Source organism: Theropithecus gelada, chromosome 7b (genome assembly GCF_003255815.1).
Source record: "Theropithecus gelada isolate Dixy chromosome 7b, Tgel_1.0, whole genome shotgun sequence".
NCBI lineage: Eukaryota > Metazoa > Chordata > Mammalia > Primates > Cercopithecidae > Theropithecus > Theropithecus gelada.
This window is the reverse complement of record NC_037675.1, coordinates 36,981,898-37,008,369: the sequence shown is the minus strand read 5'-3', so window position 1 is coordinate 37,008,369 and position 26,472 is coordinate 36,981,898. Positions and strand designations below refer to the sequence as shown.

The 26,472-nt window shown below is 38.1% G+C and overlaps 1 pseudogene across 1 annotated transcript in view; it reads right to left on the bottom strand.

Annotated features, from left to right (window-relative positions):
* The window catches only part of LOC112628380, a 110,216-nt pseudogene that overhangs the window by 32,985 nt on the left and 50,759 nt on the right, over nucleotides 1-26,472 (bottom strand). The gene's annotated exons all lie outside the window — the stretch shown is intronic.

Sequence of the window (26,472 nt, the reverse complement as noted above, 5' to 3'; positions counted from 1 at the left end):
AAAGTTATAATCCTAAACATGCAAAAGTTCTGGCTCTCAAAGAACATTTTCTAGTCCCTAAGAGCTTGAAAGTAGCTCAGAGGACCAGCAGTAGGAGGAATGTTGCCCGTGATCACCTTTCACTTTTAAGCATGCTTTTTCCAGTTCAATTTTGCCCTTCCTTTTCATTCTAGTTATTTGGGGCCTTTTCTAAGTACTGTCAAATAGGAAATTACCACAAAGACAAGTGGAAGAAAAAAACATTTAAAAAATAACTTCACACAGCACCTGCAATTCTAGTACATGCCTCACTCTCAGGCATTTGGAGATTTCTGTCAAATCAGTTGGGCTGCCCCATTGCAGGGATGGGTCGGTGTTCCCTTTTCAGCTCAGTAATCAAATAGCTTTGACTGGTCCGTGTCTGCTTTTGTCCACTTCTGACCTACATGTTCCTGTGAGGGACATCTTTGTCTCACTTTTCTTTGGTCACTGAGTTCATGTACCTCAATAGGCTAAGTCTTGCAGTCCATTAATGAGAATTCTCAGCTCAGCCCTGGGCCACCCAGAAACCCCGGTTGCATGTTCTCACTGAATGGCTTCACTGGTGGCCCATTCAAATGTGCTAATGTCAGAAAAAAAGGTTGAATGGGGCACCAATGTACACCATTGCCGAGGCAAAGTGACCGCGGCTTCCAACAAAGCTTCTGCTGTGGCAATGTTAAGCAGAGTTATCAATGGTGCGGAGGCTGAGCAAGGACTAATGCTCCAATCATGCCATCAACAGGTGGCACAGATGCAGCCACTTCAATATGAAATCACAGTGCAAAGTTCGCTGGCAATTCAATCCTCTCTCCAGCTTCCAATCTCCAGATACATTGTGTAGATATGCCTCCTTCTCTTTCTGGTTCTGAAGCTCTTTGAATTGGTTTGCAGAAGACACTTTGGGTGAGAGATGAAGTGAGTGTTTGTTCTAATTTTTCTTAGAGTTACACCTCCAGTTGAGAAGCTTTCTTAAAGCCGTTTATTTCCTCACAGGTGTACAGAAGCAGATAAAGCATTTTCTCGGGGCTTATCCCAGAAGCACTAAAAGGGCATTTGAGCTCAGCAAAGTAATGTTTTGATTGTGCAAAACAGATGTCACATTATGGCCCCATATTGCTACTTCTCATAACAGAACATCCTGAATCACAACTAAATTATGAAGAGGTGATGACCAAACCAATTCTGTAGCCCCTCTTCCCCTAATCACAGCAAATGAAAGAAAAAAGATGATGGAGCAGCCCCCAAGTTTTCCTTCTAAATAGGTATTTCTGGGAAGAAACATAAAAGGAACTAAAAAGTGAGGATTGTTATAGTTATTTTAAAATTCTCTTTAAGATCCCTGAGTTTCTGAATTATTCACAAATATACAGGATTCCCACACATTCACATGGAAGAATAGCCCAAAATTATAATCCCACTATCATCCAAACTTCACATCAAGATGAACCAGTCCCGTAGTCTCCCAGATTCCTAATCCTTAAATGCTGGTGATAGTCTATAGAACGAGGTCATTGCACGACAACCTCAGCCTTCTCAGAGGGCCCAAGATTTTGCTTGGCTACTCACTACAAGTCAAAATATACAGAAGTAGTATACAAAATATACTACTTTAGTTCTTCAGATCCTTCAAAACCATTTCTCTACTCCCAAATGAAAAATAGCATACAAAAAATGTATAGCATATCTTATCTCAGCTAACTTTTCAAAGTTATAATTTTATTGGAAGATAAAGTCCAAAGCATACAGTGTACACACACACACACACACACACACGAATTCAACCCACATGGGTTATAATTATTATTATTATTATTATTTAGACAAGTCTCACTCTGTCGCCCAGGCTGGAGTGCAGTGGTGTGATCTTGGCTCCCTGCAACCTCTGCCTCCCGGGTTCAAGCAATCCTCCCACCTCAACCTCCCGAGTAGCTGGGACTACAGGCGCATGCCACCATGCCGGGCTAATTTTTATATTTTCAGTAGAGACGGGGTTTTACCATGTTGGCCAGGATGGTTTTGGTCTCTTGACCTTGTGCTCTGCCCGCCTTGGCCTCCCAAAATTCGGATTACAGGTGTGAGCCACCACGCCGGTCCATGATTTTTTAAATATTCCAGAATGGTAACATTGGGGAAATCTCAACTAAAGAGTAGGCCCCAACAACTTGTTATGATCTCGTTTAAAGATGAATGATTTTTGTGGAGAGAATTCTCAGGAGCCCACATTGTCTATCTGACCCTGCATAGGGGCCCTCGTGGTGCCTCACTGTATCTGGTCACCAAGCCAGCATGGTGCTGGGCAGCTCTCCTACAGGAGCTTACTTTTAAGACTTCAGCTCCAAGGTGACCCACACAATCCTCTAACTCACATATGTTAATGTCTTATGGGGAATCACATTCCAGGTCAGCAGTTCTAGGCTCAAGAGGGAAAGAGACAGGTGCCCCGAAGCCACTAACTAGCCCTAAGAATCTTTATTTTCTTTCTCTTTTGCTGGCATATAAAAGAAGGTTTCTCCCTCACTATTCCTCGCCTTCTAACTCTAGTAAGTTTTTCCTACTATTTTCCTCAGGCTAGATTAATTATGAAGCAAGTAAAGAAGGTCTTGCAAATTATTTGTGATTTTTTATGTAATGTCACATTCATTTTCCCCTAATTTTTCATAATGAAAGTGAATTAATTTTGTAATTAGAAAAAGTTATTTTTTAAATAATAAAGGTAATTAATCTTTGATCTTTCATTCCTCAGAAATGGAATTTTGCCCTCAATTAGTTAAGAAAATTAAATATTTGCATTTCATGTTAGTAAAAGAAACAACTGGCTAATTTTTATTTTGTATTTACTCCTACCAGTTTATTATGAAGGATACAACTCAGGAGCAGCTAAATGAAGAGATGCTGAGGGCAAGGCACACTCTGCATGCACCACCTTCCTAGTGCCTCAATGTGGTCACAGACCTAGACGCTTCCACCTGGCTAGTGGAAGCAGCTATTTATTTGGAAAGAAAATCCAAATCAAGGGGAAAAAAAAAGTATTTTTTCTCTCTCCATAATTTCCTTATTAATCATACTTCACCCAAAGCTATTTAAGATTTATAAACTTAAATTTTATTTTATTTTATTTATTTTGAGTCAGGGTTTGGCTTGTTGCCCAGGCTGGAGTACAGTGGTACGATCTCAGCTCACTGCAACATCCGCCTCCCAGGCTCAAGCGATTCTCCTGCCTCAGCCTCCTGAGTAGCTGGGACTACAGGCGCCTCCCTGCCTGGCTCATTTTTGTAGTTTTTTGTAAAGACAGGATTTCACCATGTTGCCCAGGCTGGTCTGGAACTCCTGAGCTCAAGGGATCTACCTGCCACAACCTCCCAAAGTGCTGGGATAACAGGCCTGAGCCACAGCGCCAGCCTAAACTTAAATTTTTTAAATCTATGGCTTCTTATGGGGACCTGAAGGCTACATGACCATCCTTCACATAAACAGCTCAATTTAGAAGCCAGAAGGATTAGTATGTATTCTAAAGTACAAAAATAGCATAGATCATTTAAGTGGGGTAGCATCTCAGGGTATTTAGGTCTTGGTCCAAGAAACTACAACCAAGGGATGCCCTGGCTTACCCATTTGGGTTACTCTCGCACATTTCTGTAGAGAAAGAGAAATATCTTTTCCTCACCCATTCTATGATCGTGGCTGAGCCCCCATAACAAAAGAAGAATTAACAAGAGAAAAGTGTACAAATTTACTTAATATAACTTTTGCATAACACTTTGCATAACACGGAAGCCTTCATAAGGAAATGAAGACCAGAAGAAAGTGGTAAATCTCTATAATCTTTAAGTTTGACAAACAAGTAGAGAGTCACGAAGACATATGATTGGATAAAAAGTATGATCTAATGTAATAAATGGGGGTGGGGAGTATTTAGCAAGGCCTGTTTGTTCAGATTCCTCTCTGTGTCCCTGTGTCCTCAGAGGTAAGGATGTTCCTTTCCTCCTGGTAGAGGAAGGGCACCTCTCAAATGAGTGTCTTATGACCCGCTTCACAGGAAAATCAGAAAAACCTTCCAGGTTTTCTTACCTGCTTCAGGGGAAGAACGCGGACAGGGTGAGAATGACTTCCTTGCTTCTGCTTTTTCTCACATGCCAAGGTGCAATATTTTGGAGTACCATGTTCTGAACCCCATCATTGCCAAATAGAAAATGTAATGGTCCCTTTTTACAAAATAAACATAAGTGAAAACTGGATTAGGTTAGAACCTTGCCACCTGGCTTGCATTATTTCTTTTATCTTCATTTTTTATGCAAATAAGCTTAAGAAGCCAGACCTTAAATGGCACTTTTTAAAAGTTGCCTCTGGATTTTACTTTCTTCACTGGCTCTAAAGAAGTTCCACAATTGCCCAGAAAGAATGGGTCAATCCCCAGCTGTCCCTTTGTTTACAATTCCTTCCCTCTTCTCTGTGGTCTCCTCTCCTGCACTCCCTCCCCCAGTGGCCCAAACTTTACTTTTGAAGACTTCCTTGACTTCAGAGAAGTTAGACCATGTCGCAAATGTCTCCTCTTTCTCTAAGGCAGGCTAACAGAGATAATGGGCCCTGTGGGAGAGAAGAAGCCAAAGAAAGAGAAGAGTTCCTTTGGACACTTAAGGGAATTATTGACAAGGCTCAGCTGACTCAAACTCACAAATTAAAAAATAAAAAGCAGCTGAGGTAGTTCTGCTAGGTCTTTTATGCAATCAAGTGAAATAAAGTCTGCTGACTTTTGGGTGGGGGAGTTCAAAAGGGGGATTGGAGAGGGAAGTAATTTAATTTCTTAAATCTTGCCTATGCCACATGCTGAAGATTCTAAATAAAGTTTTTGGCTAATTGAAACTATTAGTTGAGACTACACCCAGAAAAAGTTACTAGCATTTTGTTCACTGGACAGAAATGAAACAAAGAATGAATTTTACTTAAGTGAGGAAAAGTCAATATCAATCATTTGATAAGGGTTAGAAAGCAAGCACTTAAATGCTATTGTAGGAAGAATCAGAAAGAATTTAGCAAAAATCCCTTTTTCCTCCCACCGGCCTACGTTTTTCCCTGAAGATAGACAAAGAACAAAGTTACTTTCCCAATTTCCATAATTTCAGTAAAGAACTCTTTGCAAGATTCTTCTGGTGTTGTTTTCAAGTCCTTAAAGCTTGGCCTTTTCTGTGTATGGACTAGATATTATGTGCAGGAACTCAAGGATGGGAATACATCCACCAACGCGTCTCCTCGGAGCAAAATCTGCCTCCATTAACTTTAAAGCTGAAACTCAGTAACTCCTGTTCTTCCTCGATCCTAACTCCAAAAATTCACTCACACCTACCCCCTCCTTTCCAAAGAATGACTAAATTGGGAGGCTGGGACAGAAACATTCCAAATAAGAATCAATCATTACATTGGTTCCAGTTCTAAGGTGAGGAAGGTGTTGATGACACTGGTGAGGGCTGCATGACCGCCCTTCACATAAACAGCTCAATTTAGAAGGCAGAAGGATTAGTATACATCCCAAAGTACAAAAATAGCATAGATCATATTTGAGACACTAATACAAATATACATAGTAAACATTCTCCTGTGTACTTTGTTATTATTGTTATTACAAACAAATATTGTTTTGGTTTTTGTTTATTTGTTTGAGACGGAGTCTTGCTCTGTTGCCCAGGCTGGAGTGTAGTGGCATGATCTTGGCTCACTGCAAACTCCGCCTCCCAGGTTCAAGCGATTCTTCTGCCTCAGCCTCCCGAGTAGCTGGGACTACAGGCATGTGCCACACACCCAGCTAATTTTTGTATTTTTAGTAGAGACGGAGTTTCACCATGTCGGCCAGGCTGGTCTCGCTTTCTTGACCTCATGATCCACCCGCCTCGGCCTCCCAAAATGCTGGGATTACAGGCATGAGCCACCGCACCCAGCCACAAATATTATTTTTATGAAAAAAAAAAAATCATGTTTATTTTTTACCTGTATTCCTTTTGACCCTAGTGCAGAATTAGTCTGGCATTGTGTGGACTCTACTCCTAGGAGGCGAATCCCTTCATTGAAAGAAAATCTTGCTGCAAGTATTCCACACTCAGTTACTAGATAAAGAGAACTAGCTGAGAAAGATGTATAGAAGGTATTTTAGGTCAACACAGCAAATTCCATATATGCACATGGATAGATCTATATCACAGAGCAGAAACATTCCATAGAAGATCTATTCCCTTATGGAATAACTTTTCTCCCTCATGCCCACTAAGCTTCCAAACAAGCATCCAGCTTTCTTTTCTTCTCCAACAAACAACATTTGCATTGTAGAATCATATTTTTAGCAAGACATACGTGGAGTTTGAGTTTTAAAAGCAAGTGCCAATTGAAACAATTTATTGTACACAAATTTTAATTGTCTTTAAGGAAGGAAAGTCAATTATGTCAAGATCCCTAGCAAAGCTACCACCTAGTGACATGCTGCATATTTGGCCACACTTTCAGAGCTTGTCATAAGCTGCAGACGCCATCTTCCTGGACTGCTTTTGAAGTTGTAATGTTTTTGCATTTCAAAGAGGTACCAAGACAATAGTAGGAAAGAAGAGAGTGGGTCAGACATTCAGAAAATGTCAGACGTATTTTATGAACCTATGTGGCTTTCTATTTCATCGTCAAAATCTTCCTCACCAAAGGATTAAAACTATAGAACACAGTGGATTTTATTAATTAGTATGGTCTATTAAAGACTTTGACATAAAATATTTAGCAATGAATTCTCTACACCAACTGGTTAGTGTACACCTTTTTAATGGAGGTGGCAAAAATAAACAGTGGGGCCCTTAACAAAATTATTTCAGATCTATCACCTTTTCTGGTAGCATTCTTAAAAGACTCTACCATCATCAAATGACCCTTCTGTTCTCTTGAATTCCATTGGCAAGAGTTACATAGCTCCTGGGTTAACTCTATGTAATAAATTAACAAATCTGAGTAAGATTTGTGTATTTAAAAATCAACAGCTCTGACTTCACTGCTCAGTACAATTTTCTGTATTGTAAGGCCTGATAAAGTTTTTAATCTTTTAACAACTTACAAAGTAAACAGTGACTGGCACCCAAACCTGAAAGAAAGCCAGCAGCAGGTCTAATGAAAATCATGCAGAGAGCCCATCAGACATTAAGTAAATACTCCGCTTCTGTTTTCTAGTCTCTTTTTGTTTGGTTACCATGGTGACCTGTTTTTGTGGGGGTAACTTGGAATGTATAAGAATTTGCTGCAATTAGATGCTTGTGTCCTATTGGCTAGTATGACACAGATAGTTTCTTTTCTTAAACTAAAAAGAAATAAAAGAGAAGAAAAGACGCTGGTGAATGTGGACAAAGCCAACATGCACTTTGGGAACCAAAGAAAAATTTTGTAAGCCTACTTATCTTTCAGAACTGTTTTCACAGTTGCTCATAATAAAAAAGTCCATCTCTCCCAGCCTGTGATTGCTCTCCATATCCTCCAGCCTGTGATTACTCTCCATATCCTCCAGCCTGTGATTGCTCTCCGTATCCTCCAGCCTGTGATTGCTCTCCGTATCCTCCAGCCTGTGATTTCTCACCTTCTTGACCTTTCCAACTACTCCTTAGCCGTAACACATGTAGTGCACTTCATTTTACTTTCGTTATTCAATCATTGTTTTATGGATATGTCTTATCCCTTTAGGAGATTGCAAAAGTCCTTCAGGGCAGCAACCACATCTTCTACTTTTGAGGCAGCGTGATACAATGAGGAAACCCATGGAAGTGGAATTAGATGCAAACAATTGTGGTCTAGGTTCTGAAACCAATTAGTTGTTCAGTATTTAGATAAGTCTCTTTAACCTCATTGAGCCTCTGTTTCCATATAAGATTCATGCCCATAAAGGTGTAATAATTGGATTATTTTATACTGACTACAGTATTAAACCTGTGGTATATATTTACTTCTTTTTTTTAATTTTGTGATGGGGTCTCGCTGTGTTGCCCAGGCTGGTCTTGAACTCCTGGCCTCAAGCAATCCTCCCATCTCAGCCTCCCAAAGTGCTGAGATTACAGGCATGAATCACTAGACCTGGCCATGTTTACTATTTATACCCTGAATTAAGTTTAATTGATTCAATATTGTAGTTTAAAATTCTGTCTGGGGCAGCCCTAAATATATGGAAGATTAAGACAACTGCCTCTGCTCCCAAACCCAAGAGACTTTATCACTTTGTTATGGATTCTCAGACCACAAATTTTAAATCCATGTTTGGGTAGGGTGAGGATAGACTACTTCTAAGATGAAAAAAGGAAGCAACTTAGTTGTCTGTAGTTCCAAAGAAAAATAAGAGCATCAGTACAAGCTCAAAGACTTTCTTAGCCTTTAGTGTCACCTGACTCATGAGAAAGCAAAACAGCATTACTATTGTGTCTCACCTAGATCCAGAGACTCAGAATGACAGAGGGATTGTTTACTTAAAATATCCTCACTCCTTTTCTTTCAAACAATATCTATTAAAGTTTAAACCTATCACTAGACATATCAAAGGGGTTCAAATCTCAGCTAGATTGTTGTGCAGTCCAAAGATTATCTAAATTCTCCTTCACTCACTGTGATCACTCCAGATGCTTTAAGCCCTTGTTCAGCCTGCTCAAGGAGGTTACCCATTCAGGCTATTTCAACATCTTCAGTGGTGAGAAACTCACCATACTTCAAAGCTATTCATCCCATGTTCAAGCAGCTCTAATTGTTAAATAATTCTTCCTTATATTAGAATCAAATCCCTCTTCTCTGCTATTCTATACTTTGGTCCCAGGCTAGAATTTGTCCGGGATTGTTTGCAATTCTTTCCTTCTGGGTACACATCAGTTTTCCAAATCCTTCTTCAAGAGGCTCACAGAGCTAAACACAGTCCTCTACTCTAGCTGACCAATGCAGTGCCACCTCCATAGTTAATTCAACATCATGACTGTGTTTCTGTTGAGGGCTATATGCCCAAGATAGGAAGATAAGTTAGACAATATTTTTGGTTTCAAGGAGATAAAGGTCTATAAGAGGAGCCAAGCCGGGGGTGATGGCTCATGCCTGTAATCCCAGCACACTGGGAGGCCAAGACGGGCTGATCAGAAGTTCAAGACCAGCCTGACCAATATGGTAAAACTCCGTCTCTACTGAAAATACAAAAATTAGCTGGGCACGGTGGTGTGTGCCTGTAGTCCCAGCTACTCGGGAGGCTGAAACAGAAGAATCGCTTGAACCCAGAAGGCGGAGGTTGCAGTGAGCCGAGATCACACCACTACTGCACTCCAGCCTAGTGACAGAGCAAGACTCCATCTCAAAAAAAAAAAAAAAAAAGGGAGCCAAGAAGGTTAGCAAATATGTCCAAAAGAAGGGTTAAGGGCTAAGGAGGAAAGTACTGTAATGTTCCAAAGAGGATGTTTTCAGTTCTCCCTCGGGCATGGGAAAGGACCAGCAAAAGTTTCATGGAGGAGGTGTTACCAGACGGTCCGAAGAAGGAGCATTCCAGGCAGAAGCAATTATAAATGAAGGCTCTGTCATACAATTCAACATGATAAATTCAACTTCAAAAAGTTCATTTTGACCAAAATGCAAGGTATGAGGCATGACCAGGCAAGAACTGAGGTTGGAGGCATAAGCAATGGAGGACAGTGTGTGCCACACGAAGGCGTCTGAACTGTGTCCTACAGTCCAGGGGTCTCCAAACTGGGGTGCACACACCACAGGGGACGCACAAGATGATCCACTGGGGTAAGTTATCGGAACTCCTATTTTATTTTTACTTCAAGATTTAGGAAAAAGTTAAACTTCACTCATATTTCATTTCAATTGGCAATCAATAGGTCTGAATGTCAAACTGTCACATGTCATATACCGTGAGCAGAGCATCCTTCAGGAAAATGGAATCCCACAATATGAAGGGTTGGACCATCACCTCGTCATTCTTTTTTAAATTATTGTAACATGTTGCATTTTATGGTGTCCAGTTAAATAAACTTATGAATATTACCTAGTTTTAAGCAAATAACTCTCATAAAATAGATAAATTAAAAGAACTCTTCCAAGAAATACCACACTGAAGATAATTCTAATAGAGTTAGCACAAAAGAAACTGAGAAAAAGGCAAAACGGATCCTTCTATTCCTTGTATAACATCTTTGCCGGGTAAAAATACTAACAATTCATTAACCACAAATATGTGAGTGTGTGTGTGTATGTGTGTGTGTGTGTGTGTGTTTTGTATGTATGTCTATATAGATATATACATATATATGAAGAAGGCTATTTAAAATATGGATTTATATCTAGGCTATGAAGACTTTACAAAAATTTACTAAATTTGATAAAGATTAAAAAGTCTCTTTTGCAGGGTTTTTATTCAACAGTACAAGTTAAAAATACCTGTTCTTTCTGCCTTAGGAAGCATGGTCAACAACACTCTGAGAGGCCGGGCGCGGTGGCTCAAGCCTGTGGTCCCAGGACTTTGGGAGGCCAAGACGGGTGGATCACGAGGTCAGGAGATCAAGACCATCCTGGCTAACACGGTGAAACCCCGTCTCTACTAAAAAAAATACAAAAAAACTAGCCGGGCGAGGTGGCGGGCGCCTGTAGTGCCAGCTACTCGGGAGGCTGAGGCAGGAGAATGGCGGGAACCCAGGAGGCAGAGCTTGCAGTGAGCTGAGATCGTGCCACTGCACTCCAGCCTGGGCGACAGAGCGAGACTCTGTCTCAAAAAAGAAAAAAAAAAAAAAAAGTCCGGGCGCAGTGGCTCAAGCCTGTAATCCCAGCACTTTGGGAGGCCGAGAGGGGCGGATCACGAGGTCAGAAGATCGAGACCATCCTGGCTAACACAATGAAACCCCGTCTCTACTAAAAAATACAAAAACCTAGCCGGGCGAGGTGGCGGGCGTCTGCAGTCCCAGCTACTCGGGAGGCTGAGGCAGGAGAATGGCGTGAACCTGGGAGGCAGAGCTTGCAGTGAGCTGAGATCCGGCCACTGCACTCCAGTCTGGGCGACAAAGCGAGACTCTGTCTCAACAACAACAACAAAAAAATACAAACAAAAAAAACTAGCCAGGCGAGGTGGAGGGCGCCTGTAGTCCCAGCTATTCGGGAGGCTGAGGCAGGAGAATGGCGTAAACCCAGGAGGTGGAGCTTGCAGTGAGCTGAGATCGCGCCACTGCACTCCAGCCTGGGCAACAGAGCAAGACTCCGTCGCAAAACAACAACAACAACAACAACAACATTCTGACATTCCGAGCGCGGTGTGGTGACCTTCTCACAGGATGCAGTGGCCCTGCCCACATTCCTTTTGTCCAGATTGTGCCTATGCCAGACAACTGCATCTTGTCGCGACACCTGTGTTCTCCACCTGAGGGCTCTCTCCAGGGCCGCAGATAGGTAGGCCGGAAGTGCTTCATTATTGGTGTCTAGCCAATGACAGGCAGATAAGAGCTGGAGAATGTATTGCCTTCCATGTGAAACAACTCAGAAAAATTCTGCAGTGGCTCTGGAGCGCCCCGGGGGAGCTGCCCACAGCAGAAAGCTGCTTGAGAACATTCCCTGCAGTAGCTTCATTTCCTGCCTTTTCTCACTGCTGCCATCCCTTCCTGGGATCTCTTCCTCCCAAATCTATGATTAATTCTTACACTCGAATCCGTGCCTCAGGATCTGCTTCCTTGGGAACCCAACCTAAAACAGTGACTAAAAGGTATTAGAAAGAAGGAGGAGGAGAAACAGAGCTCGATATTTGAAGAAATACATATTACAAAATTTGCTAAATAGCTGGATCAAATTATAAATGTTTCTAACAAGTATCTGTTCTTTATGTTTGTTAGACTCTGTGTCAGTAATAAAATACTTGAAGAGCAACTTTTTTTGTGAGCCAATAAAATAAAATGTAAGCATATATTTTCATCACTATCTATTAAAACACTGTATTAAGTAAATAGTATAAAAACTAACTAAAAAGGAGAAAAAAGAGATCCTAGGGTACAGTGACAAAGTTAGCACCATAGTGAAATTCATTCCCCACATCATTACAGGCAAGACATGCATGAAAAGACAGTGACACCATGTTCTCACTTATAAGTGGGAGCTGAACAGTGAGAACACATGGACACAGGAGAGGAACAACACACACTGGGGCCTGTCAGGGGTTGGGTGGGGGTAGGGAGAGCATTAGCAAAAAGAGCTAATGTGTGAGGGGCTTAATAACTAGGTGGTGGGTTGATAGGTGCAGCAAAACACCATGGCACGTGTTTACCTGTGTAACAAACCTGCACATGTACCCTGGAACTTAAAATAAAAATAAATTTTTTTAAAAAAGCGTTATACAACAATGAAAGAAAGAAAGAGAGAGAGAAACAAGGAAGGAAGGAAGGAAGGAAGGAAGGAAGGAAGGAAGAAGAGTGATGCCAGATGAACACTCTATTGATGGAATTAATTTTATTAAAACAAAATCTTAATAGTCAAATCTATAATATTTTAAAGTAATATTTTAATGAGGTAAAAAAATTACCACGAAAATCTTACATATTACTCAGAGATCTATTGATTGTCTCACAGCAAAGAAGTTAAAAAGAACTTTCATACTTAAAGATGAGTTACGTATATTTCTCATACAAATAAATGTTCAAAATGTGCTTACCGATTTTATAATGGGAATATATTGCCATTAACATATTTCTAAATAAATAGGCTTAATTCGTACTTTCAGAATAGAGGTAAGAGTTTAACAGTAAGTGAGAAAGCAACTGGTTTCCAGAAGAAATGGTGGACAGAGCATTTTCAAAATGGCAGCAATTTGATAATTATGTGCTTTCATTACCAAAAACAGTGTATGAGTATAGTTCTCATATCTGCATACTTAAAAGCATGAAAAGGAAATTTTCTAACTTACTCAAAAACTTTGTAAATAAAAGGTTTCAACAGAGGTTTTGTTGTCATTAAAAATGTTGAAATGTAATACCTCTTCGTGCGCAAGAACAACTGATTAAAAGAAAGGAAGATGAACTTCAAAAAAAAAAGTTTGAAAATGTGAATGGTATTAAATAATAAAAATTCTGTTTTACTTATAGCCAGTGATGCCCTTCTTTCATTTATTTTTGAGTTATCCTGTGTTTAACCATTACAGCAATCAAAAACAAGTATCAAAATAAACGTAGCCAGGCTTGCTGACTCACGCCTGTAATCCTAGCACTTTGGGAGGCTAAGCGGGGAGAATCGCTTGAGCCTAGGAGTTCGAGACCAACCCAGGCAATGTAGGGAGACCCCATCTCTACAAAATAATAAGGAAAAATTAGCCGGGTGTGGTGGTGTGCGTCTGCAGTCTCAGCTCCTTGAGAGACTGAGGTGGGAGGATTACTTGAGCTCAGGAGGTGGAGGCTGCACTGATCTGTAGCTGTGCCACTGCACTCCAGCATGGGCAAGAGAGTGATACTCTGTCTGAAAACAAACACAAAATTCAAAAGCCTCAACTTTGCATCACTACATCAAAATATTGTTAATAAGCCAAGTTTTTAAAAAACAATAATGTTTTTTAAAAAATATTATTTTAAAACATTATTTACTTAAGCATATTGCAAAAATAGGCTGGCTGTTTTAATTTGTACTATTAGTAAATGATATTCAGAACAAATTTAATTTTTATTGTATCTCATCCTTTTAAAATTTATATTTTGTGTATGGTTTATCATATACAAAATCAGTAAATATATACATATTGGGTATGTCTGCTCCAAATATCCTTATGGATAGGGCACATATATAGAGAGAATGAAAAGCCTGAATGAAAATTTATTAAAGGGTTTGGAGGTGAAAAATAACATAATGAGATTTGTATTTTAGAAAGTATATTCTAGGGCCAGGTGTGATGACTTACACCTGTAATCCCAGCACTTTGAGAGGCCAAGGTGGACAGATCATGAGGTCAGGAGTTTGAGACCAGCCTGGCCAACATGGTGAAACCCTGTCTCTACCGAAAATACAAAAATTAGCTGGGCATGGTGGCCGGCGCCTGTAATCCCAGCTACTGGAGAGGCTGAGGCAGGAGAATCGTTTGAACCCGGGAGGCGGAGGTTGCAGTACGCCAAGATCGCACCATGGCACTCCAGCCTGGACAACAGGGTGAGACTCTGTCTCAAAAAAAGAAAGTATAATCTAGAGGAAGAGTAAATAGCCATGCAAGTTTGGAAACAGATGAGTTGGGAAACTACCTTGACAGTCCAGTAGAGATAATTATGCCTAAATCAACATAGTAATGATGGAGAGGAGATATGAACAGTGGCTAAAGTGAATAGAACCTGGAAAACCAACTGTGTGTGAGGATCACAGAAGATTTGAAATGAAGATGACTTGGTTCTTAGTTTTGGGCATAAGTAACTTCACTGATGGTAGTACATTCACCAAGACAGGACCTCCCAGATAGAAAATACCAAGAGAATAACATTTAGGAGTAAAAGCTAATGTATCTGCTGCATCTGAGATGCTTGTGGGAAATAAGTATTGATGTCAGAAGGCTGGGCTTACAAATATAAAGTTGAGAATTATTGGTTTATATGACACTTTATTACTTTATCAATGTAGCCTAAAAACAGATTATTTTCCTTTTTTGTGTGGTGGGGAGTAAGTCAGTTTTACATCCAATTAATTCACACAGCTTAAACTCTTAAACTGTTTTCACATGTGATATTGCTAAGGCATTTCTCTCTATATTCTGTTATTGCCATTGAGTTTTTGGACCTAAGGACAAGACTTTACCCTTGCACCTATCTGATTTCATCTTGCTAAAGTCAACCCATCGATTCACTTTTCAAGCTCTCCCGGGATGATGATCACCATCAAGCACATCCACCGTAGCTTCTGGCTTTATTTTGTAACTTTCTAGTTTCTGTAAATTGAAAAGTTTTGTGTTCTTTCTTTTTGCCTCTCTTGGTTCTCAGGCACATGCTATGAAATTGATTAGCTCCTGGCACCCTATCGTCATCAGTACCTGCATGTCTATTATTTTATTTTATTTATTTTATTTTATTGAGACGGAGTCTCACTCTGTTGCCTAGGCTGGAGTGCAGTAGCATGATCTTGGCTCACTGCAACCTCTGCCTCCTGGGTTCAAGCAATTCTCCTCCTTAGCCTTCCGAGTAGCTGGAATTACAGGCACGTGTCACCACATCCAGCTAATTTGTGTATTTTCGGTAGAGATGAGGTTTCGCCATGTTGGCCAGGCTGGTCTCGAACCCCTGACCTCAGGTGATCCACCCGCCTCGGCCTCCCAAAGTGCTGGGATTACAGGTGGGAACCGCTGCGCCTGGCCCTATTTTATTTTATTTTTTATTTTGTTATTGTTGTTGCTCCCCCCTTATACCACATTCCCAATATTGTTTCTTCCCCTTACATTTTCTCCCACCATATTGGAACTAACATTAAAAAACAAATAAATAATAAGGGCTGTACAATGTTAACCTTCCCATCTGTGAGAATGCCAGCCAGGCCCAGTGGCTCACACCTGTAATCCCAGCTCTTTAGGAGATCGAGGTGGGAGGAGTGCTTGAGCCCAGGAGTTTGAGGTTATAGTGAGCTATGATCGTTCCACTGCACTCCAGCCTGGATGACAGAGTGAGATGCAGTCTCTAAAAAAACAAAGAGGGGAGAAAGAGAGAGAGAGAGAGAGCCATATCTCTCCATTTATTCAGAAAAGAGGCAAGAAAGAGAGAGAGAGAGAGCCGGATCTCTCCATTTATTCAGAAAAGAGGCAAGAAAGAGAGAGCCATATCTCTCCATTTATTCAGATTCATTCATTCAACAAATATTTCTTCGGTCCCTACAATGTTCCAGACTCTAAGAGTTTCTTTATATCTTTTTTATCAAGTTTTAATATTTTTCCATCAGTATTTTCTGCATTTCAAGTCACTTTCTAGATTCTTCAAGCTTTGTTGCTCTAATAAACGCCATCATATTTTCCATTGCATATTTTAATTGCTTGGTGAAAGTGTAGAACTCCTCTTAATATTTTTGTTGTTGTTATTGTTGGAGTCTATCTAGCAACCTCACTGAACTCCTTCATTAATTTTAATAGCCTGTCAGTTGTCTTAAGTTTTCTGTGAAAATGAAATGGCAAATCATCTAAGAATAATGGCAATACTATCTCTTCCCTTCCAGTCCTTGCACTTTTTCTATATTTTCTTGCCTTGCTGCATTAGCAGAGACAATTACTTTTGCAAGGATTTACAAACCACTCTCCCAATAATTGATAATGAGACCACCAACCTACAGTTTACAAATTAGCTTCTCTTCTCTTTTTGGGGAAAAAAAAAAAAAAAAAGACTATTGAATTTTCTAAGAGCTCTCATTTTCAATATCTTTCATAAAAAATCCTCAGTTCAAACATTTTCAGAATTTTTGTATGCATTTCCTGAGGCAATTTTAAATGCTAAATGCCATGTTTTGAGTTATCTTATAGGGAGATTCAGGTTAAGGCCTAGATGATGCTAGAGAAAGGTAAGCAATGAGATTTTATTTGAATCTCAAGACTTTATGTAATAGTAGCTGAAATGTAGGTTACATATCTTAATTTCATTTTTAGTATAGATTTACTCCCATCACACTTACTATCATCTTCAGAGTTGACCCCTAAAATAATAATAAATGGAAAAGCATGCGATGCATCATAGGGGTTACAGGAGTTAACAGATTTTAGTAAGACACCATGTAATACTATATGAGGATGAAGAACCCTGAAGCCGACGTTCATTTAGTATGTCATGGTTAATTCAGAGTAAAATCAAGAGTTAGTACCTGATTTATACCTGTTATGTAAAGATGTCTTAAGTTCACTACATGATCATTTTGTCACTTTTCAAAAGCACTGAATTCCTGTTCAATTGAAAATGTTTCAAGAACAAACCTATTTGGTCATTTAATTGACATTGCACATTAGTATATGAATAAATTTTTGCAAATTACTTATATGTACTTCTCTTCATTACGCTGATTTTTTTTTTTTTTTTTTTTTTTTTTGAGACAGGGTCTCTGTTGCCCAGGCTAGAGTACAGTGGCAAAATCATGGCTCACTACAGCCTCAACCTCCTGGACTTAAGTAATCCTCCCACCTCAGCCTCCCAAGGAGCTGGGACTACAGGGATGAGTCAACATGCCAGGCTAATTTTTCATTTTTTGTGAAGATAGGGTCTCCCTGTGTTGCCCAGGCTGGTCTTGAACCCCTGAACTCAATAAATCCTCCTGCCTCAGCCTCCCAAAGGGCTAGGATTACAGATATGAGCCACTGCACCAGCTCCACCATGCTATAATAACTCTGTGTAACATTACACTTTTTGGCTTGCTTGACTGTGTTTTAGTGTCTGGTTAGCTAGTGACACTGACACCAAAACAAAGATTTGCCACACATTTGGAATAGACTAGTTCATAATCAAATTTAAATAGTTTATTGTGAAACCGGGAAATTGTTGTAAAACTAGACACAAAAAAAAAACGTATTTATTCAGCTAGTACGTGTTAATATTTATTGCTTGGATAAAGACATTTAAAGTCATGATATTATGCTCTTTTTCTCCTTCTCCAGTCTTATTCACTTACCTCCTGCGATAAGGTTTTTTCATCATCCTCAAATGCAACTTTTATACTCACTCAAAAAATAATAATTACAGCAAGAAAATAGCAAGTGATACTACTTATTTTACTGTATTTATCCTGAGATGTGTGAAGTATTAGTTTAAGTTTTTTTCAGCTGGATTGAATTTAATTAATAATTTGGAGTACTAAATAATTTTTCCATGGAAATTCACAATGTGGCCATAAGGATAAAAAGAACTCACATTAAGAAGAAGAGAAAGCAATAGACATACAGTGACAAAATATAGTAGAGTTAATTAAAAGCACTAACAGCAGAAACATTTACTAAAGAGTCTTCTTCGGCCTTTTCTAGAGCAACAAATCTAAACAGTGCTATGCTTTATGTTGCTTTCTTTCACTTTACAGATGCTGAAAACTTTCAAGTTTCTATCTCCTAGAAGTGGGGTAGGGGGAAAGCTGGTTATTATTCCTAAACCCATTGAAATTGCATTTGTGGCATCAAAATGGATTTTTTTAAAGCAGGATGTTGGATTGACAGTAAAGCAGCTGCTCTGCAACAAACGAAAGCAAAAATTAATAAGAGACCTTAGCAAAAGAAAGACTATTGGTTTTGCACACCCAGAGCAAATTGGCTGGATTTAGAAGAGCACACTTTGATCTTTTCCAGACTAATTACTGCTCTGTGGTTTGACTGTTTTGTGCATTAGTTGCCCTTCATACAAAACCGAAACTGCTATGGTACACAGCTGTAATACAAATGAAAATTTGACATTCAGTAAACAAAGCATGGCAAGGGTCATTCTTTCAGCACAATAACTGCATAATACAATTTTAGAATGCCTTTTGTATACAAAAAAATGACACATTTTAAGGCAGTTTTGAACTCAGAGTAGGCAGTCAAGGCTGTTTGTAAAAGAGAAATTGCTCCCAACTCTGATCTATAAATATAGATTAAAAACAGTTTATTTTGACATCGTAGAAATGTTGAGGAATTTACATATTCACAGCAATAAATGCGTTCATTTCTAGAAGATGGTTTTTCATTTTTCTATAAGGTTAATTGGGAGCAAATTTCTTAAGTAGCAGTTTGCAGTAGCAATAATGGTGTTTATTCAGCAATATGATTCTGGATTTGCTCCTGAGAAGGAATTCAGATTATTTTATACATAGGCTTCACATAAAAGTATTTAATGCTATATTTATTTTTCAGAAAATATAATGAATTAAATGATATTTTCAACAACTACTAATTATTTAGAGATCACCATAATTATTAAAGCATAAATCTCTTTCTGCATAAGGAATATATTTAACATATAACTGGGTTATATAATCCTTCTAAATGCATTTTTAAGATGGTTTTGACAGTCACTTGAACAAGCTGTATAATAAAGTTATCATCAAATACTAAAAAATTGATCAAATATATTTAAAGATTTTTATACTATAATACTTGACTCAGTATGTATTTAAACTAATTTAACCTTTGGATCTATGCAAACTTTACCCAGCTTTTCCCAATGTACACATTTAAGCACCTTCAAATATACCTATACTTTAAAAGTCAAAGGGCTTACAATAATTCCACCACTTAATGATGAAGTATTTCAAATGTAGAGAAATATTTGATCAAAGAAGTAATCTATCAGAAACATTCCTAGCTAGACTAGAACTAAAAAAAAAAATATCTTTATGCTTTGTTTCTATCTCAAACTTTTGAAAAGAGGTGACTTACAGACTATTTATGATGTCATTCATTTAACTGTTCATTAGAAACTGAAAAAAGGTTTATGCAGGATTGACTGATGGCCAACAACCGTAACCAAGACACCACACCTATGGGTGTTAAAGACTGCAAATATCGAACTCTTCCGTTCAAGCATTGGAGAATACTCCACATTCCACGTTGAGCATGTTTTCTCTCAGTCATTATTTCTTTAATTGCTATACGAATTATATAAATCTTCTGACCTTCAGTGCCTTCCCTTTTTGCTTTCAAAGTTAGCCAGCAACATCCTTCATATACACACACAAAGCTGTTTTCTAAATGCCTGTTTTTGTCTGGCTCATTTACCTTTACCTAACAGAACAGCTCTCCTGGGGGAGGGAAAAAAGAGTAGTTACCTATTCACAGCAAGAGACTTGAGAGTTCAGCACAATAGATTTTCACAATGTGTTTAGGAGAGGCACAGAACTACGGTACTAAGCACCATGCGGAAAGGTAGATAAATATATACAGATAGAACCACAGAGCTCATCCAAGTGGACTGTAGAATAACAGAGAATCTATAGTGCTTTCTACTTCAGCAGCAATCAAAGCCAACCTCTGCAAATTAATCAGCCTGCAAAATACCAAGAATGGAGAAAAAGGATATTGATTCCTGGAGAAGTCACCTATATTTTATTTTCCCATTAAAAAATGATCACAGAATGCTATTCTAAAATGTGAACATGAAGTATAAAACAGACTAGTTCCTTTTTGCTAATACTTCTATGAGCATCTCAGAATGACTCCATGAAACTCTTTTTGTTTAATTTTCAGCTGGGTAGAGAATTGTTAAATAAACGCTTAAAGCATCGTTTACCGTGTCTGTGTGTGTGTGTGTGTGTGTGTGTGTGTGTGTGTGTGTTTTCTCAAGGGTGTTAGAGTCTTGGAGTTATAGAAATGTACTGATGACTCCATTGAGTGTTCTTTCTTTCCTATGATCATTAATTATTCAACGTCCCTTTTCATTTGCTTTCATCCTAAATCCTGCCTTCAGATTCACATACTGTCTGCAAAGCAACAAGGAATTAAGAAAGAGGTTTTTCTTCAAAATAGGTTTTCTGGTTAAACGCCCAAATTAAAGACCCTTTCCAACCTACTTTACTCAAAAGTTAAAAAGAAATACATTCATTGAGATATAATTTTTATAAAAATCATAATTCTGGAAAACAAATTATATTTTATTTAGCAGTGTAAGCTGTTTTCCATAATGTTTTCTTAATGGTCCTATAAAATAATAAAGAATTCTTTCATGTGCTATACATCAGTTTTAGCCCTGTGGCGGAATGGCTTTCTGAATTCCCACCTACCCCCAACCCCAAATGGTTAATGTTCCAAGTTTGTGCTTTGGGGGTTATTACAGTCACAGGTTCTGTTTTAAATTAAACACCTAATTAAAAGGAAGCCATTCATAAGTAGCAATGCACATAAATCAGAATGGAATAATAGGAGCTCCACATATATCGTCTTTTCCCACAAGGCTCTTAGAACATGTTTCGTGCCCAAGAAAAAAACTGAAATTTGTCAATTAGCTCAATTGCAACCAGACCTCTTTGCTGAGTATACAAATTGGTCCCCACTACCACTAGCATGTTTTGGTGTGACAGAATGGCAGCAATTGTCATTTGCCTCCTAGAAGTAGCCCCTAAAGCAGAATGTTCTCATAGGTCATTTTGAGACTATTACCAACATTACTTTGCTTCCTCCTGGCAAGAAGCTAACTCCATCCAGACAAAGAGAGAAAAGAATTCTCAACCTTTGGGTGAAATGTAAGTACTTTCAGGAAATCTCATTAAAAAATTGCTCCACATATCATGGGGCTTTTAATTGCTCCCCAAACAATTTTTCATCTTCTTAAGGTTGAAGGTTACAAGGTACTTTTTAAAATGGATTTAACACTTGCTGGTCACTGAGAGATTAAAGGCATAACTAGCCGTGACTGGATGGCAAGACTGCTACCAAAGGCTTCACACCACAACTGATTAATGCCTTCTTTTCACTTCTCTGCATTCAAATACTTACAAACAAGATTGGAATTTTCAGGATTTATCAACATCCAGAACAGAAGGTAGCACATTCTGAGCATTCCATCATAAAGAGAGGGTTTATTATAGAGCTGATTGCCCAATGGCCTTAGGGAAGTTATTTCACATTTCTCTTCCCCATCTGTAAAGTGGGAATAAAAGATGGATTTGTGGGATAAAGCTTGACATAGGTGAATAAATGAAATAATGTCTTTAAATGGTTTTAAAGTCAGATACTATTTAAGTACAAAAATAATATCTTCAACACATTGTGATCTTACATGAAAGCACAGGGAATGTAATCTGCTGTCTTTTCATCTGAACACGTTCAGTAACAATCACACTTGTTAAATACTTGTATATACTTCTGTAATAAAAGTTGTGCTGTCATCCAGGAGTTTATTATCTCAAATGAGAGATTCTATGTGAAAATACATTGTAAGGAATAAAGTACTATACTTGCAACAATAATAGTAATAGGTATTAAGTGCTTACCTGTACCAGGCTGTGTGAAACAAGGGTTTCTACAAGGATTTATTTAAACCTCACATAACCTTGGGAGATATCCCTATTTTATAAATGATAAACCTGACAATGAGAGACACTGAGTCACTTAACTGTGCTACGCAGCAGGAAAGGGAGAAACCAGGGAAGAAGCCAAGGTCTGTCTGTCTTCCAAACTCATGCACATGACGCACACTATATTATAAAAGAGATTGTTATGGCGATAATGCTGTCTTTTTCCCCAGATTAGACTTTGGTGGTTTTATCATGACTGACAATTTATGTCTTCAAAAATGCACGTGTTGTCCTGAATTAGAAAGCTGAAATGCGTCATATTTTGTTCATAAAAGGATTTTTCTAAATTGCTTTTCTTATTCAGTACTTGCTTTTGTAAAAAAGAAAGTATTACACTCTAGCAAAAATTGCTTCTATTCTTATTTTGTTGTTCGTATGGGTTTAGTAAGTGTTGTATACACGAACCAATAACATCATGACTTGTTAACAGATTTCTAAATATTTAGTATTAACGTTTATGACACCAGAAAATACTGGTGAGAGTGACATTATTTTTGTATTCAAATAAATGCATAATTGCCAATTCTACATATGAATTTTCTAATCTAGAAATTTTCCTGGTATGGAAATAACAGATGTATAAATAAAACACTATTTTCTTAAATAGTTTTATTTTAGTTAGGAATTTATAAGAATCACATTTTCAGGCAGGATACAATGGTTCACACCTGTAATCTCAGCACTTCAGGAAGTGGAGGTGGGAGGATTACTTGAGCCCAGTTGTTCAAGACCAGCCTGGGCAACAAAGTTTGACCCTCATCTCTATAAAAAAAAAAATCAAAAAAATAGCTGGTCATGGTGGTGCATGCCTGCGGTCCCAACTGCACAGGAGGCTAAGGTGGGAGGATCATTCGAGCCCAGGAGGTTGAGGCTGCAGTGAGCTATGATCACGCCACTGCACTCCACCCTGAGTAACAAAGCAAGACCCTAAGAATCCTAAGTTTCAAACATTCGTCTTAACAATGATGAACTCTATTCCCATTTCACAAGGAGACAAAGAAAGGTCTTCATAGATGGTGAAACAAAATATTTTAATTTCTTTCACGAGTTAAGTAAATTTAAAAAATATATCTGGCCCAACCACTGAAGGGTACTTCTAACTTTAAAAACATTTTTACAAGAAAAAAAAAAATTCTAAATACTCGTTTCCACAATTTACATTTTAGAGTATTGTAATTAATTTTAGAACATGGTATATGAATGAAAAAAGGACTAAAAAATTAACTATAGTAATGTAAGTCTTGCTAAGATAATGAACTGGGCATTTTATTACAATGCTGAAGAAACATTTTCTGATATCAAAATATTTTCTTCATTCTAAAATTGTAGTTACTCTGAAAAGTTTAGAAAAAGATTAGGAGCTATGTTTTGAAGAAACTTGGTGTGAACTCTGCTAACAATGACCCAAATAAGTTTTTAGATTACTCTTTTAAGAAATTGCAGTATTTCATGCAAAATGGTACCCACTTTACCACTAAGGTAATTTTTTACTCACCACAAAATGAAAATCTATATTCTGCTCTTCCTTGCATGTCTTTTTAAAAACCTCAAACCAGAGGAATGAGTCACATTTTGGACCGTTTTCTTTTTTAATCTTCTTTACTCCTCTATTCTGTTTCTAAAGGGATACTTAGTTTTGACTAGATTGCAATTTCATTTGAAAAGAATTGGACAGGTTTTCTAGAATGAGTTAAAGATTACACATGGAGAGTATTTTTGCCAGTTACCTTTAAAGATGCAAGGATCTTTACCCATGTAACAAACTTGCACATGTATCCTGGAACTTAAAATTAAGTTAAATTAAATTTTTTTTTTAAAGATGCAAGGATCTATATAAAGTGGTACATCTAGATTTAATGCAGGTAATGTTTGTTTGTCGTTGTTTTTTTTAGATAGAAACAGTGTAATTGTGACATTGGCAAGAAAAATATGTAAAATGTGCTTTTCACTTTTCTCTTTGGGTAAGCATAATTTGTAGGATTTTATTATATTGAGAATGCTAAATACATTAGTGAATTCCTCATACAATGATAACATCTGGTTTTGTTTTTAACTCAAATGGTTATAGGTATACAATACTATTTCATGTTACTTACAATTAGAGTATGAAACTCAAGGCATGTGGCAAAAATTATAAATTATATCATTTTTATGAAAAAGAAAGGATTAAGTATTAGGCTCCTTGTTTTGTAAACAGACACTAAAACATGTAGATCAAGCAAACCAGGGAAAGCCCAAAGTACAATAAGAATCAATAATTATTTTTATATAATAGCCAATATATAAAAATAATAAATGACTAAATGTTTTCCATGTGTCAAGCACTGTGCTATTTCACAAAAATGATTTTAATTAATTCCTTATAAAAACCACAAGGTAAGTATCCATTGTGCAAATGAGGAAAAAGAAGCTTGTTTTTTTCTTCTTTTTTTTTTAATTATACTTTATGTTCTAGGGTACATGTGCACAACGTGCAGGTTTGTTACATATGCATACATGTGCCATGTTGGTGTGCTGCACCCATTAACTCGTCATTTACATTAGGTATATCTCCTAATACTATCCCTCCCCCCTCCCCCCACCCCACAACAGCCCCCAATGTGTGATGTTCCCCTTCCTGTGTCCAAGTGTTCTCATTGCTCAATTCCCACCTATGAGTGAGAACATGCAGTGTTTGGTTTTCTGTTCTTGGGATAGTTGGCTGAGAATGATGGTTTCCAGCTGCATCCATGTCCCTACAAAGGACATGAACTCATCCTTTTTCATGGCTGCATAGTATTTCATGGTGTATATGTGCCACATTTTCTTAATCCAGTCTGTCATTGATGGACATTTGGGTTGGCTACCAGTCTGTGCTATTGTGAATAGTGCTGCATTAAACATATGTGTGCATGTGTCTTTATAGCAGCATGATTTATAATCCTTGGGGTATATACCCAGTAATGGGATGGCTGGGTCAAACGGTATTTCTAGTTTAGATCCTTGAGGAATCACCACACTGTCTTCCACAACGATTGAACTAGTTTACAGTCCCATCAACAATGTAAAAGTGTTCCTATTTTTCCACATCCTCTTCAGCACCTGTTGTTTCCTGACTTTTTAATGATCACCATTCTAACTGGTGTGAGATGGTATCTCATTGTGGTTTTGATTTGCATTTCTCTGATGGCCAGTGATGATGAGCATTTTTTCATGTGTCTGTTGGCTGCATAAATGTCTTCTTTTGAGAATTGTCTGTTCATATCCTTTGCCCACTTTTTGATGGGGTTGTTTTTTTCTTGTAAATCTGTTTGAGTAGAAGCAGCTTGTTGTGTCCAAGGTCACAGATACAGAATTCAAGTCACTAAAATCTTTAATATCATAGTCTAGTAACTGTTCCTCATTGTTTAACAGCTATGAAACTAAAGAAAAGCATAACTTTATCCTATACACTGTCTATAAATTATGGTAACAAAATATACATTGGGATTATAGTTCTACATGAAGAAACTTAGGAATAGAGATTTCTGGTATATCTTAAATATACATTTATTAGCAAATATTTAGTAAATGACTTCTATATTCTAGGCACTGGGTCAGGTGTCTATGATACAATGATGAAAGAGAACATAGATCTTGCCATCTAAATAATCATAGTCTAAAAGAAGACAAATATTTAAGAGATCATTGCAATAAAACAAGAGAAGTGCTATAAAATCATAATAATAGGTAGCACTTATGGTAAGCCAGTCATTGTTAATAAGCACTTTATATATTTACTCAGATAATCCTCTCAGCAATCTATGAGATAGAAACTAAAAAGATACATTTAAGGGTCTATTGGAACACAAGGAAGAAAACACTTCATTTTGCCTAGAAAGGTCAGACATTTGAGCTGAGTCCTATAGGATAACTATATCAACAAGAGGGGAGTGATGTATCAGCTTGTATAACATAAATTTTGCCACAGTAACCAAAAATCCCCAAATCTTGATGGCTTATGACAATAAACGTCCAAGATTGCTTGCAAAACCTGTAAGGTTGGCATGGGAACTCTGGTTCCCATGTCAGAGCCTCCAGCATCTGGTGCATGGCTGGTGGCTACAGCAAGGAAAGGGGAAATGATGGATCATGTACTGGCTCTTTGCATCTCTACCTATAAGACAGGTGTCACTTCTGCACCATTTTCATTTGCCAAAGCAAGTCACACGATCATACCTAGTTTTAATGGGGAAGGGCAGTGCCTTCCTACAATATACCCAGAAGGCAAAGAGCAGGAATACTGAGGAATCACCCTAACACCTCCCAAGGATTGGAGTAGATAAGTAAAAAGGAAAAAGGACACGTGCAAAGGCACAGAAGTGAAAACGTGCTTAGTGCATGGTGGTTCATGGTGATTTCGATGATGAAAGCACAGGATGCACGGGGGAGAAAAGCATGAGGAGGAGAGGAAAAGGCAGGCGAGTGTCAAATCATGAAGACTCAACACACTCGCAAAGTTTA